This window comes from Pongo abelii, chromosome 9, assembly GCF_028885655.2.
Source record: "Pongo abelii isolate AG06213 chromosome 9, NHGRI_mPonAbe1-v2.0_pri, whole genome shotgun sequence".
Taxonomy (NCBI): domain Eukaryota; kingdom Metazoa; phylum Chordata; class Mammalia; order Primates; family Hominidae; genus Pongo; species Pongo abelii.
The window spans coordinates 133,558,371-133,579,255 of record NC_071994.2 but is presented as its reverse complement, the minus strand read 5'-3'; the positions used below and the strand labels follow the sequence as shown (position 1 = coordinate 133,579,255).

Here is a 20,885-nt window from a genome sequence, read left to right as displayed (position 1 = left end):
ATCTCTTGTTCCACATCTCTTTGCTTCTGGTAGTGCCTTGGCTTGTCTTCATGGGGCATCCTCCCTATGTGCATGTCTGTCTACGAATGTCCCCTTTATACGAGGACACCTTAATGATCTCCCTCGAACTTGATTACCTCTATAAAGACTCCATTTCCAAATAAGGTCCCATTCTGAGGCACTGGGGTTTAGGACCTCAAGTATCTTTTTAGAGAACCCAATTCAACCCCATACCAAGACATATATAAAGTTAACTGCTTGTGCAGAGGTAAGTTGGAGAAGGCCACTGTACTTGTGTACATATTTTTTTAAAAGGTACAACAATTTAATTATATTAAAACAGTAACATACATTTGTGTGTATGAGGGAGGGATATTTAAAATTAAAATATTGTATGATCACAAGAAAGACCTAATATTCTTGCTCTGCTCTTGAGCATCCAAGAAAATTAAAACCTGTTTTATATCCCCAAAATAAAAAGAGACTTGATAGAAGTTACAGTGCTCAGTGCTTGCAACCCAAGTCAATTTATACTCTTGTTAGATAAGTTTATGTTCTAAAGGCTACAAAAATCTTATTAAATCAAGGGGAAAAAATCATTTTAGAACAGTTACTCAAGATGAAAGAAAGGGCACGTCTTCAGTGAGAGAGCTGCCTGCTGTCGGATGATTTCTTGCTAATGTGTTTAAAGATTTTGGATTTCTCAACTTTCTTGGTTTTCTGGTAGTCAAATCCACCACCACCTCCTCGCTTTTTCTGCTTGCCTTCATTGCCGTTGACGTTCAGATCAACAAAGGCAGGCACTTTGAAATCAAATGGCAGAGCAACTTGAGGCAAATTTAAGTTATTTACATTAAAGATCTGTTTCAGAGAATGGGAATCATAACCTCGTATGTATGACTTATATGCTTCCTGGGCTGACTTACAAAGAAAGCAGTTCTTTTCAATCAATTTCTCAAGCTGAGACTGAATGTCAGAAATTTTAGACCAGGAAAAGTCAAATTCACTTAATGGAACCTTGGATTGTTTCAAGTAGAAGAAAACCCAATTCTTCTGGGCCCAAAATGGGCAAGGCATGTCTTCTCCCATTTAGGCCTCTGGCTGTTCTACCTACACGATGAATATATTCCTTAGGGTCATCCGGATGGTCATAGTGAACAATCCAGTCGACTTGAGGAATGTCCAGTCCTCTTGCCACCATATCCGTACACAATAGTGTTCCCGAATCTGCGTTGCAGAACTGGAAGAATGTGGTTGTACATTTATTTTGCTTTTGCTTTCCATGAATGGCCAAGATGGGCAAATCAATGTAGTTCAGCAACTCATAGTGGTATTTCACGGACATACAAGAGGAAAAGAAGACCACGAGCTTCTTTCGGTTCTTCTTAAGGAATGTAAAGAGTAGAAGGAATCTCTTTTCAGAAGGACAAACAACATATCCCTGCTCAAGACCATCCACTGTTGCATTAGCTTTATCATCATCAACACCAACATACAATGGCTCCTTTTTCAGAGAAATCCTTGCCAGGCCTTCAACTTTTCGAGTTTGGGTGGCAGAAAAGAGCATAGTCTGTCTACATGTTGGCAAAAGTTTAATAATTTGCTTTAATTGCTCTTCAAACCCATCATCCAAGATACGATCAGCTTCATCAATAACCAGACACTGCAGGTTTTTATACATAAACCCTGGGATATTCTGCATGTGGTACAGCAGACGGCCTGGTGTGGCCGCAGTGATGTTGATCCCATTAGCAGGTTTCTGTGCTTCAGCAGATCTGTTACTGCCACCCATTATCAATCCGTAGGGTATGCACGTGGTGAGTCACTAGCTCCTTAAGAACACCAAAAATTTGCATGGCTAATTCTCTAGTGGGTGAGAGAACAAGGACTCCCGATGCATTCCTGGGCATGAATTTTAACAATGAGTTCTACTGCAGGTTTGAGAAAAGCCAGGGTTTTACCACTGCCTGTTTTTGCAAGCTGCTAGAAGATCCCTGCCTTCCAGAAGTGGTCTGATACTTTTATGCTGAATTTCAGTCATGTTTGTAAAACCCATTTTTTTTTTAACTTCAGAGTTTTCATTGACAAGATTACATAGAGAAGCAAATGAAGTATCCTCAAACGCTCCTGTGAGTCCCAGGGGCAGGCTGGGCACCTCACTGTCATCTTCATCATTATCTGGCTTCTCCACGTTATTTTCTGTTTCTTTAGGAGTCTCGGCACTTTCTTCTCAGATTCCTCTTTGTTTTCAGTTTTTGCTTTTTTTGTATCAGTCCCAGCATCATTCACCATTTTTCTCTTTTGATTCTGAATTGGGAGACTGCATTGCTGCTTCTCCATTGGTTAATACGGTGCATTTCTGGGGAGATTTTTTAGGTTTTATATTTTCCACTGCTTCTTGAGACATGTCTCCATTTTGAGCTTCTGATAAGCCACATTCTTAGAATGTTTTGATTTTTTAACCCTTCTACCTCTCATTGTTTCTTCAGACACATCTCCATTTTGAGTTTCTGACAGGGTCAGATTTGAGGCCACTGCAACTTTAGGTTCTGGTGCTGCAATTTGAGTTTCTGCTTCTTGATCTTCTTGCGCAGGAGTTTTTCATTGGCAGGTGAGACATTGCTGTCCAAGAAGTGCCTAGATCACGTCACACGGTACAGCTACTCAGTTCTCAGGGCTGACGTTACTTCCACTTGTATACATATTTTAAAGCGTATATGCAGTTGAACTCTTGAGTACTTGGTGTGGACACTTAACTCTTTAGGGAAAATAAGGAGCTCTTTAAATGCTAGTTGACTAAAACTGACTTGAATTTTACTTGCTCATGTAAGGAGCCGAATGGATGAATAAGATAGGCCCTCTATTCAGTCTTTCTTTCTAGATACAATAATATGATGTGAATAGCAGACATCCCTTAGGTACTCTGATTAACCTGTTTATGCCTACCTTTCCATTATTGGAACACTAAGCATATGGGAGTTATTTCTGTCCTGCTCAAGGTCATCGCTAAGGTCTGATTGCAAAACTTCAAATAATTGCAACCTCTGGCATAAATGGGTTAAATTATTATAAATGACAACATAATGGGGTGGGGAGAAATAACTGGGAATTGAAGATTTTGGTTTTTTTTTTTTTTTGGTCATATAGACCTTTGTGTAAATCCTGGTTTTGTTAACTTAGTTATAGGGATATGGACAATTTAGTTTGATTTTCTGTCTCCTCGTTTAACACTGGATTTATTTTTATTTTTTTAAGACAGAGTCTCTCTCTGTCACCCAGGCTGGAGGGCAGTGGCGTGATCTCAGCTCACTGCAACTTCTGCCCCCCAGGTTCAAGCAATTCTTGTGCCTCAGGCGCCTGAGTAGTAGCTGGGGTTACAGGCGTCCACCACCACACCCAGCTAATTTTTGTATTTTTAGTAGAGATGGGGTTTTGCTGTGTTGGCCAGGCTGGTCTCGAACTCCTGGCCTCAAGAGATCCACCCATCTCGGCCCCACAAGTACTGGGATTACAGGTGTGAGTTACCGTGCCTGGCCTATAACTGGATTTAAAAAATCGTTTTACCAGAGTTTGTGAGTCCAGAGTGAGATAGTGACACTTGGTGGGAGTTACTCAATGTATATTAATTTATCTTCTCTTGATGTAGAAAGTAACAATCAGCATGACTTGGTGACTACCAGCAAGGAGAGGAAATTCTAATCATTTAATGTTTCTGATTTAATTGATTTATTGATAACTCTCCATTACTTTTTCAAATCTCTGAACTAGAAAGGGCTTATTCGTAGAGTAAAATGATTAGAATCTTTGTTTCATTGAAAAACAACTAGTTATAAAATGTTTTTTTTGTTTTTTTGTTTGTTTTTTTTGAGATGGAATTTCGCTTTTGTTGCCCAGGCTGGAGTGCAATGGTGCAGTCTTGGCCCAGGGCAACCTCCGCCTCCCAGGTTCAACTGATTCTCCTGCCTCAACCTCCCAAGTAGCTGAGATTACGGCGTGCACCACCATACCCAGCTAACTTCCTTTTTTTGTTTTGTTTTGTTTTGTTTTAAGTGGAGACGGAGTTTCGTCATGTTGGCCAGGCTGGTCTCAAACTCCTGACCTCAGGTGATCCACCTACCTTGGCCTCCCAAAGTGATGGGGTTATAGGTGTGAGCCACCACACCCGGCCAAATGGTCTTTTTTTTTTTTTTTTTTTTTTTTGATACAATATCTTGCTGTCATCCCGGCTGGAGTGCAGTGGTGAAATCACAGCTCACTGTAGTCTCAACCTCCCGGGCTCAAGTGATCCTCCTGCCTCAGCCTCCTGTGTAGCCAGGACTATAGGTGCACAGCACCACACTTAGCTAATTTTTTTTTTTTAATTTTTGGTAGAGACAAGGTCTCTTTGTGTTACCCAGGCTGGTCTTGAACTCCTAGGCTCAAATGAGCTTCCTGCCTTGGCCTCCCAAAGTGCTGGGATTATATGCATGAACCATTGTTCCAGGCCTAAAATTATCTTTTTAAAACTCAGATAAAGTAGTCCATTTAAAATACTCCCTGAAAACTTAAAAAACCCTTAAGGGAAGTAAACTAGTGTGAAATAAAGATCACAAAACACTTTCAGTAGTGTTCAGAAAAAGAAAAAGCATGTTCCCAAATATGAGTTCTCATGTGAATCTAATTGAAAAACTTGGTTCGTATCATGGGAAAATACAGACATTGACTTAGATTGATAAGAGTGACAAGTTTAGAGCAACATATAAAATATGAGGTACTGCTATATTTGTAAAGTAAAAAAGAGTCTTAATAGTGAGAAACATCTTATTTTAATAACTTTTGGTGGGGTGGGTGAGTTGTAATTTTCACTAGTTTGAGTACACATATAAATTTTCCATGTAAGTTTAACATGAAGTTTCTACATTGAGCTGTGGTTCTTCCATTCCTAAATCAATTGTTTTAACAGGTTTCCTACAAAACATTTGTATGTTGTGTATGTTACACTCTTGGAATACTAATTTATATGTTTTGTTTATCATTTGCAATTAAGCTTTTAATAATAATGTGATTGAACATAAAAGAATAATATGCTTATCCCAAAAATAAGCACCGTAAATCAAGAACATTTATTCAGCAATTTTTCAATGCGCACTTTTATTTTTTTAATTTTTAATTTTTTTCTTATGATCTTGTTGCATACCAGTGTATGTACTCTTTTAAGCAGTTACAGAATATAGACAAGGCTCAGCCTTTTCTGTCAAGTCGCATTAGGCCCATGGGTGAGCAAAATCTGTGAACTACTTACTGATCACTTGTATGTAAAATATTATACTGGTGAATAGAGTAGTGACTTTTTATGGAATCACTGCAGTATAATAAGCCATATTAAGAGTATAACACATAAATGGTATAGAAACAGAAATAATTAAGAACATCTGCTGGTTTGTCCACACAAATCTTGTACACAAATGTGCATAGCGGCTTTATTCGTAATAGCCCAACTGCAAACAACTCAAGTCTATCAACAATTAAATGATAAACAGATTGTGTTACATCTATGCAATGGAATAGTATTCAGCAATAAAAAGAACAAAAGTCCTTACACTCAACAGCATGGATGAATCTCAGAATAATTATGTCCATGAAAGAAGCCAGAAAAAAAGAGTACATACTATATAATCCCATTTATATAAAATTCTAGAAAATGGAGCTACTAAAGTGAAAAGCACATTGATAATTCCTGGCAAGGACAGGAAGGTGAGACTGCAAAGAAACTTACAGAAATTGTGGCAGTATTCCTTATCTTGATTGTGGTGATGATATATATATATTATAACTCATCAAATTGTACACTATGCAGTTTATTGTACGTGAATTATATCAGGAAAGCACTCATAAAGTGATTTTTAAAGAACCTATGCTGGAAGTACAGATGTGATTGATTCCATAAATATATTGGAATAATCCTTGGAGAGATTAGAGTGTGTATACCCTGGTAAACCTAAATTGATATGATATCAAACACAGAATCAGTGAGTCCAAACAGAACTGCCACTGGAGTTCAGTGTAGAGAAAGACAGCTTGGTTTAATAATAAAATGAGGATAGGATTTAATTAAAGTCAGAGGCTCTGAATTTGAATCCCTGTTAGGCCGTATTTTCTCTAATCTTTGTTTTTCTCGTCTTTAGTTTCATTAAGATTTTAAGATCCAAAGAATATATTTGAAAGTACATCTGAAAGTGACATAAAAATGGAAGGCTGGCCGGGCGCGGTGGCTCACACCTGTAATCCCAGCACTTTGGGAGGTCGAGGTGGGCGGATCCCAAGGTCAGGAGTTCAAGACCAGCCTGGCCAACATGGTGAAACCCTGTCTCTACTAAAAATACAAAAATTACCTGGGTATGGTGGCATGTGCCTATGATCCCAGCTACTCAGGAAGCTGAGGCACGAGAATTGCTTGAACCTGGGAGGCGGAGGTTCAAGCAATTCAAGAGCCAAGATTGCACCACTGCACTCCAGCCTGGGCGACAGAATGAGACTCCGTCTCAAAAAAAAAAAACAACAAAGGCTTTCCTGACATTTACATTGGAAGGGAAAACAAAATGAAGTAGAATTTGACCTGTGGAGATCAGTGAGGAGGGAATTCCAAAAAGGGACCAGAGCTGGGGGAGTGGGAATATGTATGATATATGTGGAAAATGATGAGTCAAAAGCAGGTTAGGGCAAAGAGTTCATTTTGTAGAGCAGGGAGGGAGAGATAGCAGCCTAAAGTATCTAAAAGCATAATAGAGAGATTATAAAATAGCGAGAAAGTTTACCATCAGGATATAAGTTGCTGTTACAAGCCCTGTAACCTTAGCCAAGTCATTTAATTCTCTGAGCCTCAATTTCCCCATCAGTGTAATGGGAGATAATAATAGTTCTGCCAGATCTCAAAGATTTTATGTATTTAAATCAGTCCATGTCAGATGTGATAGGGTGTAGGATAGTGCTGAAAAGTACCAAGTACTGTTGATAGTTCAGCGTGATTATCAAGCTGTGGGCTAATGAGTGTCTGGACTCAGAAAATTGTATTTTAGAGACAGTTTAAGTAACAGTAAAGATTAATATAAGGCCGGTGAGACTGAAGGCAAGGAGATCAATCAGGATGCTGTTTCAGTAGTCCGAGGCAGAGGCAGAGGCAGTAGAGAAAGGAAGGATGGATTTGAGATAGGTCTTGGTGACCAGGTCTGTGTTAGGAGGAAAAGGGGAAGAGAAATTGTATTAGTTTTCTGTGGCTGTTGTAATTATCACAAATTAGATAGCTTAAAACAACAAAGTAATTTCCTCACAGAAGCTTGAAATAATCATAACTGGGTTGAGATCAAGATGTTGGCAAGTGCTTCTTCCCTCTGAAGGATCTAGGGGAGAAACCATTCCTTGCCTCTTCCAGCTTATGTGGGCTGCAGGCATATTCATCTTGTGACCATATCATTCATCACTAGTCTTCACGTTGCCACGCCACCTCCTCTTCCCCACCTTTCACCTTCTCCTGTGTGTGCCAAGTCTACATCTGCCTTCCTTGTATAAGGAGACTTGTGACTGTATTTAGGGCCCACCTGGGTAATCTGGGATAATCTCCCCGTTCCAAGATATTTCATCACATTTGCAAAGCCATAAAGGTATCATTCACAAATTCAAGGGATTAGAACATGGACATTTGGGGGTTTTAGCTTTTTGGAGCTGGTCCTGTCATTGACCAGAGTACTTGAAAAAGAAGAATGCATTTTTGAGAGATGATAATGAATTCACTTGGGACCTGCTGAAGTACCTATGGGCCATGTGTATGAGGGTATTCAATTTATGTTATCAGAAAACCTTGAATCAGATGGCTTAAACAATACGGACATTTATTTAAAACAAAAAACAGCCTCAGAGTTGGTTAAATTAGCAATTCAGTGACATCCTTGAGGACCTAAGTTCTTGCTTTGCCATCCTTAGGCTGGCTCTCCTATGGTAACAAAATGATCCCCACAATTCTAGGCCTTCAATCCAGATATGAAAATTTAGTTGGCTTGTTTTGTGTGCCCCACCCCCACCTTTTTTTTTTTTTTAAGTCTGCAAGGAAACCTAACTTCTGAAGCTGCCCATTAGGTTCTATTTTTCTTGGCCAGATAAACATTCTCGTGACCACCATCTTTTACCTAAATCTTTTTTTTTTTTTTTTTTTTTGAGGCGGAATCTTGCTCTATTGCCCTGGAGCTGGAAGCGCAGTGGGATCTCGGCTCACTGCAACCTCCACCTCCGAGTTCAAGCAATTCTCCTGCCTCAGCCTCTTGAGTAGCTGGGATTACAGGCACGCGCCACTGTGCCTAATTTTTGTATTTTTAGTAGAGACGGGGTTTCACCATGTTGGCCAGGCTAGTCTTGAACTCCTGACCTCAGGTGACCCACGTGCCTCAGCCTCCCAGAGTGCTGGGATTACAGGAGTGAGCCACCGCACCTAGCCACCTGAATTTTTTGTCTACATTGCAGATTTGTTCAGGTAGGGACCCCTGCCTCAAATATACAGACATTACACCCATCTGTCTTCAGTGACAAATGGCAAAACAGACCTCTTGAGCACTTCCCACATCACATTGTTTTACTACTTTTTGCTATGCAGATTTGGTAGAATCTTGCAGATGTGGAACTGTCTTTCTGTGGTTTATTTAAAAAGTAGTCCATTCACCTTGCTTAGTCTTGTTTAAGTTCTTGTCTACAAATTCCTAACCATGTCCTCATTTTCTTTTTTTTTTTTTTAAGACGGAGTCTCGCTCTGTCGCCCAGGCTGGAGTGCAGTGGTGTGATCTCAGCTCACTGCAACCTCCGCCTCCCGGGTTCAAGCAATTCTCATGCCTCAGCCTCCCAAGTAGCTGGGATTACAGGTGCATGTCACCATGCCTGGATAATTTTTGTATTTTTAGTAGAGACAGGGTTTCGCCATGTTGAGCAGGCTGATCTCGAACACCTGACCTCAGGTGACCTGCCCGCCTCGGCCTCCCACAGTGCTGGGATTACACGCATGAGCCACCACACCAGGCCCATGTCCTGATTTTTAACATTAAACTTGAAAGCAGTGGTTAATGTAGTCTGGGAACTCTCCTGGGTATCCCGAGAACCTTTTAGAGAGTACATGAGATCAAAACAGTCTTCTAGCAGTGTTTTAAGACACTACTTGCCATTTTTCATTCTTATTCTTAGATATACAATGGAGTTTTCCAGAGGCTGCCTACTTGAAATTTTTTTTTTTTTTTTTTTCTTTATTTTATTTTCTTTCTTTATTTATTCTTCCCCGAGACAGAGTCTGGCTCTGTCACCCAGGCTGGAGTACAGTGGCGTGATCTCGGCTCACTGCAACCTCTACCTCCTGGGTTCAAGTGATTCTCCTGCCTCAGCCTCCCAAGTAGCTGGGACTACAGGTGTGCGCCACCACACCCAGCTAATTTTTATATTTTTGGTAGAGACGGGGGTTTCACCATGTTGGCCAGGCTGTTCTTGAACTCCTGACCTCAGGTGATCTGCCTGCCTCGGCCTCCCAAAGTGCTGGGATTACAGGCGTGAGCCACTGCGCTCGGCTGAAATGTGATACTGTAACAGAATTAACACGTGAGAATTCAGCTGATTTCCAATAAGCCAGACTTAAAGAGATTTTCAAAAATCAGTGCTACTCTTGCCTTTTTCTTTCTTTTTTTTTTTTTTTGTCTGAGAAAATTTAGTTTCTTGAAAACTGTGTTGTCTTAAAATGTACTGTTATTTTTAGGTGAATAATTTTTTAAATTTCTAAGTTTTAATTTATAATACGGTAAATATTTTTAGATATAGTTCATATAAATAAAAGCTCTTTTGGGTTCTCAATAAATTTTAAGAGTGTAAAGAGGCCTGAGATTCGAGTTTAAAATCCGCTGTCTAGTGTTAATGCCACTCTAACCACATACTCCAAAGTTTTTCCATTTATCCAATCATTTTTTCCTTCTCTTACTATTATCAGTTATCGTGTAGGTATATCATCTTCATATGTTGCAGGATTTGTTGCAAGTACTTCAGAGTCATTCATTCTGTTTAATATTCATCTCATTTATGGGAGCAGCAGCTTTCTCATTCTTTATTAGTATGTCTCTGCATTTTATTTCCAACACTTACCTCTGTTTGTTAGTACTTTCACCATTCTTACTGTTTTTGTGCTTATCGAACATGCTGGATTTAGTAATATACCTCAAAACTAAGCACAGAGAAAAAGCTAATGAAGACTAGAGAGCTAAGACTTACATGACCACACAAGTCCGTTATTATCATCTCTTGGTAATAGGCATAGTTAACACTCTTGCTCTGAGAAATGACTTTGATTTATGATAAACATTTATAAGTGGGGCATATCTGTAATTTTTATAAACTTGGCTGTGAAGGGAGAGTGCCTGATGGATGATACCCAGTTTTGATGGGAGGTGAGGGATGGGGCATGGAGAATCAAAAATGAGTACTAGATTTTAAGCTGTGGGTGACTGAGCAATTGAAGGTGTCCATGATTAACAGATTAAGAAATTCTGTAGTGGTATGTTAGTTGGGAAATAATTTGAGTTTGTTTTCAGACATTGAATTTGCAAGATGGCGAACACATTCAGATGGAATCGTCTAGCACTCTAGCTGGTCAGTAGAAGCCCAGAATTGACATTCAGAGGGATATTGCTGAGATTTTAGTCAAAGGTGGGAGTCAGAGATCTGTCAATAATGATAGCTTATCTGTTAATCACTGCTGCACCATATTCTTACATAAACAGTCTGTGCTAGGCACTGGGCTCTTTACATAGACTCATCTCATTGGATCTGTATGACAGTCCTCAGAGAGCTCACTTGTTTAGGGTCATCCAGCCACTACAGTCATATAACCATGATTAACACGCAGGTCTGTCTGAACTGAAAAGCTGTTGTTCTACCTAGTGTACCTCCTGTCTCCAGGCAACGCTAATATATTCATTGATAATTGAATTGAATGTGAAATACTCAAAGCCTAATTATGCATGAGGTGAAGAAATCTGTTACTGAGTTTTGGGTAATATGAAAAGACTATAATTCTTTTAATCCTTAGTAATGTGTCAAAAGATTCAAATATATTTATCCTTGGAGCGATCTGTAGTTCAAAGGGACAGGGATACCACGAGTGTCTATGGCAGATCTAGAATTAGAAACCTTAATAGGAATTGAGTAGTTACAGTGTGAGGTATACTTTATTGGGAAAGTTTCAGGTAGTAAGTTTCAGAGAATATTCAAATTAATAGATTTTTTTTAAAGTTTATTGTAATTTTAAAAATACATTTACAGGTTGAAAAGTATGTATTTTTCTGGGATATTCAGATAATCAGAATAGGCTAATATCTGTCATTTTCACAGTCACTTTTTTCTCTTTAGGTTGTTAGGCAGCAAATAACTACAGCTAAGGACTCAGCTTTTAATATTCTGGCCCACTGGTGATTTTTTCATTTTTTTAAAGATCACTTTGTTACAGAATTTGCCTGATTTCTTCTCAGTCTGATAATTTAGAAAGGAATTTAATGTAATGAGTCCTAACATTTTTCCACATCAATCTTTTTAGTTGTGTAGTTTGTTACTTTTCGGATAGTTGATTTACTGGTTTGAACAGATCGAATATGAGTTTTAGAAGTAGTAAGATTTTTATTCTAACAAGAACAGTTGTTCCTTTATAGAAACAAGTATTCTTACACTATTATCAAATCACTAGAAAGAATACTTGTAGGTGGGCTGGATCAGTGGCTGGAGCATTACCCCTGCTGCAGACTGGCTGCTAGCAGTTCTGAGAGCAGAGTGGACAGCATGGGTTGGTCTCAGGATTTGTTGTGTGCCTTGTGGAGATCACTGTCAAAAGAAGTGAAGGAGCATGTGGGCATGAACTGGTTTGGGAACAAACACTACTCTATTCCAGAGTACAAGAACTGGAGAGGTGAGGACAAACTATTCAAGAGAAAAGAATTGTCGAAGCAGCAAATAAAAAAGTAGACTGTGAAGTAGGGGATATTCCAACAGAATGGGAAGCTTGGATCAGAAGAACAAAAAAGAGGCTGGGTGTGGTGGCTCACGCCTGTAATCCCAGCACTTCGAGAGGCTGAGGCAGGCAGATCACCTGAGGTCAGGAGTTCGAGACCAGCCTGGTCAACATGGTGAAACCTCATCTCTACTAAAAATACAAAAATTAGCCAGTCATGGTGGTCCATGCCTGTAATCCCAGCTACTCAGGAGGCTGAGGCAGGAGAATCACTTGAACCCAGGAAGCGGAGGTTGCAGTGAGCTGAGATTGTGCCACGGCATTCCAGCCTGGCTAACGAGAGTGAAACTCTGTCTCAAAAAAAAAAAAAAGAGAACAAGAATAACTCCACCTACTATGGAGGAAATACTTAAGAATGAAAAATACAGAGAAGAAATTAAAAAGCAAAGATTTTTATGAAAACCAAAAACTCGTTAGTAAGACTAGTGAGGAACTCTTGGCTCCACCAGTTCAAACTCAAAGGACATGGCTTTGCTCCATACTTCGGAAAGGAAGAACTCTCACTGGTTCCCACCGGCACTGGTAGAACCTTTCAGCCAGAATCCCAGATGCCACAAGACAGACAGAGCCACAGTCAGTGAATGCATTATGGTCAGATCATTTTGTGTATATGGATGTGACTATTTTAACAAATAAAAGAAGTCAAAATATAATTTAGAGAGACTGGTAATTTAGAGAGATTGGCCCCCAGGTACTGTTTTTAACAGTGATTTTTGTACAAAGCAGTGGACTCTTTTTTTTTTTTTTTTTTGGAGACGTAGTCTCGCTCTGTTTCCCAGGCTGTGGAGTGTAGTGGTGTGATCTTGGCTCACTGCAACGTCCACCTCCTGGGTTCAAGCATTTCTTCTGCCTCAGTCTCCTGAGTAGCTGGGATTACAGGCACGTGCCACCACGTCGGCTAATATTTGTATTTTTAGTAGAGACAGGGTTTCTCCATGTTGGTCAGGCTGGTCTCGAACTCCTGACCTCATGATCCACCCGCCTCGGCCTCCCAAAGTGCTGGAATTACAGGGGTGAGCTACCACGCCTGGCCAACAGTGCTTTTTGTACAAAGTAGTGGACTCTTAAGAACCAAGTAATCTGTGCTCCATCCCTAGCTCTGACATTAAGTAACTGACATCCTTAGCTCTGACATTAATAACTGACATTAAGTAACTGACTTGGTTTACTTTTCTGGGCTTTAGCACAAGTATATGCCACCAGTAAATGTTTGTTGAGCTAAACTACATTTCCTGAGCCATAAAATAATCTATTTGCCCTTTAAGCTCTAAAATTCAAATTTTTTCATTCCATTTGAGGGTTTTAAAATATTGCCTCTTTTTCAATCTGTTCATTCATCCTTTATCTTTTTTAGTCTCTAACATAACAGTGAAGCCATTAGTAGTAATAGTTATCGTATAAGATAATATCAGTCCCAGAGTCACACTCCATAGTCTGGCATGTGGTTCCTCTAGAGACACTTAATATAATATTGACTATATCAAAGTAAACATTTTCTATAGCCCTCTGTATCTCCAAAAAACTGGTAATTTATAGAGCTGCTATCTGAAGCTTTATTCTTATTATTTTATTTTTATTATTATTATTTTTTTGAGACAGGGTCTCACTCTTTGACCTAGGCTGGAATGCAGTGGCTCAATCTGGGTTCACTGCAGCCTTGACCTCCCAGGCTCAAGCAGTCCTCCTGCCTCAGCCCCCCAAGTAGCTGGGACTACAGGCACACACTACCACACCTGGCAAATTTTCGTATTTCTTTGTAGAGATGGGTTTTCACCATATTGCCCAGGCTGGTCTTAAATTCCTGAGCTCAAGCCATCTGCCCGCCGTAGCCTCCCAAAGTGCTGGCATTACAAGCATAAGCCGCTGCACTCGGGCTGAAGTCCTGTTCTTGACCAGCTTCATTCAGGATCCTTAAAAGAGATCTTAGCAGAGGTTTTGTAATTACTATCACTTGATCAGTTGTAAAATAAAATAAGAGCTTTAGGAATTGGACTTCTATAGCTTAATTGCCACCTACTTTTGTAAAGTACCATGAATAGTTGTGGTAATTATACATTACCAAAGTGTTTGTGATTATTAGTTACTTGAATTTTATTTTACCAATGAATAAACTTTTAATAAGAGGAGGATGACTGCAAAGTGTGAGTTGTTTGTCCATATTGCCTATAAGCAAGAATGATACAATGAAAAAATTTGCAATTAACATCATATACAGTATAATTCTATAAATTCCATGAATTCTAATATTAAATGTGAAAAAATTTACCTACCTTTTTGCTTGCCTTTTTTATATTTTTAGTAGAGACGGGGTTTCGCCATGTTGGCCAGGCTGGTCTTGAACTTCCGACCTTGGGTGATCTGCCCACCTCAGCCTCCCAAAGTGCTGGGATTACAGGCATGAGCCACTGCACCTGGCCTGCTTTGCCTTTTTAATATCAAGAAAAAAAATCAAGATTCCTTCTCATTGTTGAATAAAGCTTAATTTTTTAAAATGAGATTGAACATATAATTGTGTTTATTAAAAATGAAAATCTTTTGATATAAATTTAAATTGAGTAATTCTTACATAAGATTATTTTGCAATTATCATGCCAAAATAAAGTCTGGTGCACTTTGCTTTTGTTCCCTGCAGTTCTTTTGAGTTTTGTAAAAATCTGGCCTTGCTGATGAAAAATTTTGGAAATAGGAGATGGTTGCACAACAGTGTGATTGTACTTAATGTCACTCAACTGTACACTTTAAAATGGTTAGAATGGGCCGGGCACGGTGGCTCATGCCTGTAATCCCAGCACTTTGGGAGGCCGAGGCGGGTGGATCATTTGAAGTCAGGAGTTTGAGACTAGCCTGGCCAACATGGCAAAACCCTCTCTCTACTAAAAATACAAAAAAATTAGCCAGGCGAGTGCCGTGCACCTGTTATCCCATCCACATGGGAGGCTAAGGCAGGATAATTGCTTGAACCTTGAAGATGGAGGTTGCAGTGAGCCAAGGTTGCGCCACTACACTCCAGCAGTCTGGGTGACAGAGCGAGACTCCATCTCGGAAAAAAAAAAAAAGGTTAGAATGGCAAATTTTATTTTATATATTTTTTTAACCACAATTAAAAAAAATTTGGAGCTAGTCACAGTGGTGGGGACGTGTAGTCCCAGCTACTTAGGAGACTGATATGGGAGGATTGCTTGAGCTCAGGAATTGGAGACCAATGTGGGTAGCACAGCGAGACCCCATCTCTGATTTAAACAAACAAAAATCTCCTAGCCCAGGGAGGTGTGTCACACACATGACGTCTGCTGTCGTGTGTCGTGGCTAAATAAATTAAAATATAGGTGATAATTGCCAAAGTGGAAAAGAGAAATGTGAACCGTTTAAAGTGGTAGCCACTCTTACTCAAAATACTGCAAAATACAGAATTCTATGATTGGGGTAACTTCAGTCAAGTGATTTAATTAGTAGAAGGCTGTAAGGCTAGGTGGCCTTCAACATTGCTCTTTACCTGGAGATTAAGTTTGTGATTCAAACCTTGCTTTTATTGGTTAAGTCAGGGATTTAAAATCTGTAGAAAAGACTTCAGTGTCCAGCATGAGATGAATGGATGAACAAAATGTGGTGTGTATTGAGCTTTAGAAAGGAAGAAATCCTGACACAATAGTACATCATGGAAGAACCTTGAGAACACTTTGCTATGTGAAATAAGCCAGAAAGAGACAAATATTGAATGCTTCCACTTATATGAGGTACCTTCAGTAGTCAAATTCATAGAGACAGAAAGTAGAACAGTGACTACAGGAATGTGGGGGTGGGGAGAATGGGGAGCTATTGTTTAATGAGTACTGTGTTTCACTGTGGGATGATGACAAAGCTCCAGAGACGGATAGTGATGGATGATTGAACCACAGTGTGAATGTATGTAATGTGAACATACAAACTGTATGCTTAAAAATAGTTAAAATAGTAAATTTTGTGTATATTCTGCCACAAAAATAACCTTAACTGCTGCTTATTAAGTAACTTAAATGATGTAGGCTTTAGTTTATAATAGAGTGTTATGTTTCATTTTAAGAAATTGGGTCTCACTCCATCACCCAGGCTGGAGTGTGGTGGCATGTTCGTAGCCCACTGTAACCTTAAATTCCTGGGCTCATGCAAATAGGGTATTAGAGAACTTTTACGAAATAAAATGATATGAGCACATCATCAAAACAATAGGCCGGGCGCGGTGGCTCACGCCTGTAATCCCAGCACTTTGGGAGGCCGGGGCGGGCGGATCACGAGGTCAGGAGATCGAGACCATCCTGGCTAACATGGCGAAACCCCGTCTCTACTAAAAATACAAAAAATTAGCTGGGGGTGGTGGCGGGAGCCTGTAGTCCCAGCTACTCGGGAGGCTGAGGCAGGAGAATGACGTGAACCCGGGAGGTGGAGCTTGCAGTGAGCCGAGATCGCACCACTGCACTCTAGCCTGGGTGACAGAGCGAGACGAGACTCCATCTCAAAAAAAAAAAAAAAAAAACAATAAAACTACTTTTTAAAATATTTATTTATTTATTTATTTATTTATTTATTTTGAGACAGGGTCTCACTCTGTTGCCCAGGCTGGAGTGCAGTAGCACAATCACAGCTCACTGCTGTTTCAAACTCCTGGGCTCAAGCCATCCTCCCACCTTAGCTTCCTAAGTACCTGGGGCCACAGGCTCATGTTACCACACCTAACTAATTTTTGTATTTTTTGTGGAGACAGGGTCTCACTGTGTTGCCTAGGCTGGTCTTGAACTCTTAGGCTCAAGTGATCCTCCCACCTCGGCCTCCCAAAGTGCTGGGATTACAGGCATGAGCCACCACACCTGGCCTGTTTTCTGGCTTCTTAAGGCAGACACTTTAGGTGATTAATTTGAGACCTTACTCATTTTCTAATTATAATCATTTAAGGGAATGAATTTCCCTATAAGCACTATTTTAGCTGCATTCCATAAATTTAGATGTGTTTCATTTTTGTTCATTTTAACGTTTTATAGCTTCCCTTGAGTCTTGCCTTTTGATTTATGGATTCTTAGAAGTGTGTTGTGTTAATGAGAGAACTTCCCCAACCTGGCAAAGGGCAATTACAAAAAACCTAGAGATAGTAAGACTGAATGCTAAAAAGGCAAGATTGTCCCTTCCCTCAAGTGCTATTCCCACCAATCCTATTAAACATTATATTGAAAGTCCTCACTGGTGCAAAAAGGCAAGAAAAATAATAGGCATACAGATATGAAAGGAAAAACAAAACTGTTCCTATTGAGAGACCTGATTATTTACACCCAAGTAATTTTTTAAAAATACAAAAAGCGTGCTAAAACTAATCAATGACAGGAACAAGGTCAACGTAAAGAAGTTTGGTGATTTTTTAATTACCTTTCTGTTACTAATTTTTGTGTTGTAATTCCATTAGGGTCAGAGAACATACATTAGAAAGACTGACTATTCTTCTGTTATTGCATAGAATGTTCTATAAATGTCAGATCCAGTTGGTTGATGGTGTTATGTCTTTGCTAATTTTCTGCCTACTAGTTTTGTGATGGCTGCGACAGGAGTGTTAAAGTCTCTAAGATTAGGGCCTTGTATATTTTTTCTTTCATTTCTGTCGTTTTTACTTCATGTATTTTGATGCTCTCTTTTAAGGTATATACACAAAATTGTTTCACTTGATGAGTTAATCCAGTTCAGCTTTCTTTTGATTAGTGTTTAAATGGTATGTATTCTTTTTCAACCTTTCCCCTTTAATGTATCTAAGATATGTTTGAAGTTAGTTACTTATAAACACACTACATTGAGATCATGGTTTTTCTCTTTTTTCTCCTCATGCTGTCTCTGTGTTTTCATTGTTGTGATTAAATCATTTGCATTTATTATAATTGCAAATGCACTTTAGAGGTAGAGGCTCCCTTCTTACACCTGTCCCCTGCTAATGAAATGAAGGCTGTACTTTGGGCTTGACACCCTGAGAATACTGGGACGAAAATTGTCCTTGCGCTGGCTTGCGAAGCAATGATTGAGTCAAGCCTAGAAGTCTTCAGGTTGCCGTCCCCCCTTCTACGAAGTACTCAGCTCCTGGAGCAGGGATTTCATTCTGAGAGAACCTTGCAATTATTTCCATCCCCAGCTTTAGAGACTTGGCTCAGAGATTTTTTGTGGTGGGGAGAAGTAGACCGATAGTAGACCGATAGTTCTTAATCTCTTCTGAATGCAGCTTACTTAATTGGGAAGATAATGTGTAGAATTTCAAAGCTAAGGGCACTCTCAAAAATGGTGGTAGTTGTGGGAGAGAACTATAGAAAAGACCAGAGTAAGACAGCTAAGTGAAGCTCTACTGTAGCAAGAAGAAATATCAGATAGACCTCAAATTGTTTCTTCAAATGAGCTACAGTTGGTTGGTTGGTTGGTTGGTTTTGAGACAGAGTCTCGCTCTGTTTCCCACGCTGAAGTGCAATGGCATGATCTTGGCTCACTGCAACCTCCACCTCCTGGACTCGAGCGATTCTCCTGCCTCAGCATCCCGGTTAGCTGGGACCACAGGTGCACGCCACCAAGCCCAGCTAATTTTGGTATTTTTAATAGAGACAGGGTTTTGCCATGTTGGCCAGGCTGGTCTCGAACTCCTGGCCTCAAGTGATCCACCTGCCTCAGCTTTCCAAAGTGCTGGTATTACAGGTGTGAGCCACTGCACCCAGCCTGAGCCACATTTTGATTTCAATTAATTTGTAGAATATAAACCCAGGGCTTTTTTTTTTTTAATAACAGTAGAGCAGTTAGTGGAGTTTAACACCTTGGTGTGATAAGAGAGAGCTAGAATATCACTGTAAATCCAGGGTGACTGTGGGCGTACCCAATAATGTACCTCTCTGTGGATCAATGTCCAAGGCTTAGCATTATGGAGGTTGGGGAACTGGGGAAATCGACTTTGCTAAAATAATTTGGCTACTCACTAAAAAATAAGCAAGAAACAGTAAGAAGCACCAAGAAAGAGGGAGGTAGAGGAAAGGAACAGTAACTGGATTTGCTATACTATATTATCAAAAATGTCAGTGTCTAGCAAAAAATTATGAGGCATGCAGAGAAAAAAGAAATTATGACTCATGCACCAGAAAAAAAGCAGACCTTATAAACTGCCTCTGTGAGAGAGACCACATGTCAGATTTAACAGAAAAGACTTTAAAATAGCCATCATAAGTGTGTTCACAGAACTAGAGAAAAAGCATAATTAAAGAGGTGAAAGTGGGTATAGTGACAATTTTGCATAAAATAGAGGCTATCAATAAGAATATAAAAATTATTGAAAAAACAATTAGAAATTCTGGAATTGAAAAAAATAATTAACCGAAAATTCACTAGCAGTGCCCTTCTTCACTGGCAGAAGATGGATTTAGTGAATTCGAACATAGATCAATAGAAATTATGCAAACTGAGGAACAGAGATAAGATAATAATGAGCAGAGCTTCAGCAAAACGTAGGACACCATCCCACATACCATTAAACACTTAAGAGTAATGGGAGTTCTGGAAGGAGAGGAGGAAGAGAAAGAAGATAATAATAGAAAATGATATAGCAATAGAAAAAACACTCAAATAGTGGCAGAAAACTTCCCATACGAACGAATTATGGTTTGACTTACAAGTTTTTAGTGTATGATAGCGCAAAAGCGAAAGTGATAACGCATTCAGTAGAAACCATGCTTTAAGTACCCTTACTTACAGCCACTCTGTTTTTCACTTTCAATGTGGTATTCAATAAATCATATGAGGTACTGAACACTTTATTTAAAAATACTTTGTTAGGTTATTTTGTCTAACTGTAAGCTAATGTCAGTGTTTTGATCACTTTAAGCTAGACTAAGCTGTGATCTTTAGGAAGGTAGTTATATTAAATGCATTTTCGACTTTGATATTTTTAACTAACAATGGGCTTATTGGATATAATTCCATATATTGGAGCATCTTTACTGAAAATCTTTTTCTAAGTAAGAAAAATGTAGCAATTTAAACATACAGTAAAAACGCTAAAAGTTTAAAAAGGAAAATCTTTAAAATAGTAAGAAAATAACTCACTCAAAATGGAACCACTGTAAGATTAATGGCTGACTTCTTATAGCAGTGGAGGCCAGAAGGCGTTGGGAGAACATATTCAAAATGTGCAAAGGATGGGGGAAGAAAACTGTCAACCAAAAATCTTATATCCAACAATGCTGTCTTTTTTAAATGAAAGCAAAATAAAGACTGTCCTGGATAAACAAAAACGAAAATTTGTTGCTAGCTGACCGACTTTACAAGGAACATCGAAGGAATTTTTTCAGGCTGAAAGCAAATGACCCTAGATGGTAATTTGAATGCACGCAAAAAAATAGAGCATCAGAAAAGGTAATTATATAATTACTTTTAAAAAAAGAATTAACATTTTTTCTCCTTGTTATAAGTTTATTAAAAAGCAAGCTATTTATATGTATATACATATATGTAATGCTGATCCCATAACAAAGAAATGTAATAAATCTGTAATATATCTGCCAGTAACAGCACAAAAATAAGTGGGTAGGAGCAAAGCTGTGTTGGGCTAAGGAAATGACTACAGATTGGAAAGTAGTAATCATGACCACATGTTGTGTTTGTAATCATGAGCAGATGTGATATGTGTAACAATGCTACTATAAATGGGGGAGGGAATTGACATGTATAGTAGTCATGTTTTTGTCTGTCACAAGAATTAAGCTAGTATAGATCTGAAGCTTGTTCTGGTATATATGCTAAAACCTTGAGCAACTACTAAAAACATAACTCAAAAAATATAATTAAAAATCATTTT

General features: G+C 39.1%; 1 protein-coding gene and 2 pseudogenes across 11 annotated transcripts in view; 2 read left to right on the top strand and 1 right to left on the bottom strand.

Annotated features, from left to right (window-relative positions):
- Nucleotides 1-20,885, top strand: part of ZBTB44 (zinc finger and BTB domain containing 44) — a 90,254-nt gene that overhangs the window by 16,720 nt on the left and 52,649 nt on the right. The window contains exon 1 of one of the 11 annotated variants that reach the window (XM_054525444.2): nucleotides 20,053-20,443. The exons of the other annotated variants lie outside the window; for them this stretch is intronic. The gene's annotated coding sequence lies outside the window, so the exon portion shown is untranslated. Of the gene's footprint in view, nucleotides 1-20,052; nucleotides 20,444-20,885 lie in introns of those variants that run through there. 11 annotated transcript variants of the gene reach the window in all.
- Nucleotides 634-2,687, bottom strand: LOC100452379 (ATP-dependent RNA helicase DDX18-like; annotated as a pseudogene).
- LOC100453120 (NADH dehydrogenase [ubiquinone] 1 alpha subcomplex assembly factor 2-like) lies at nucleotides 9,804-14,461 on the top strand (annotated as a pseudogene).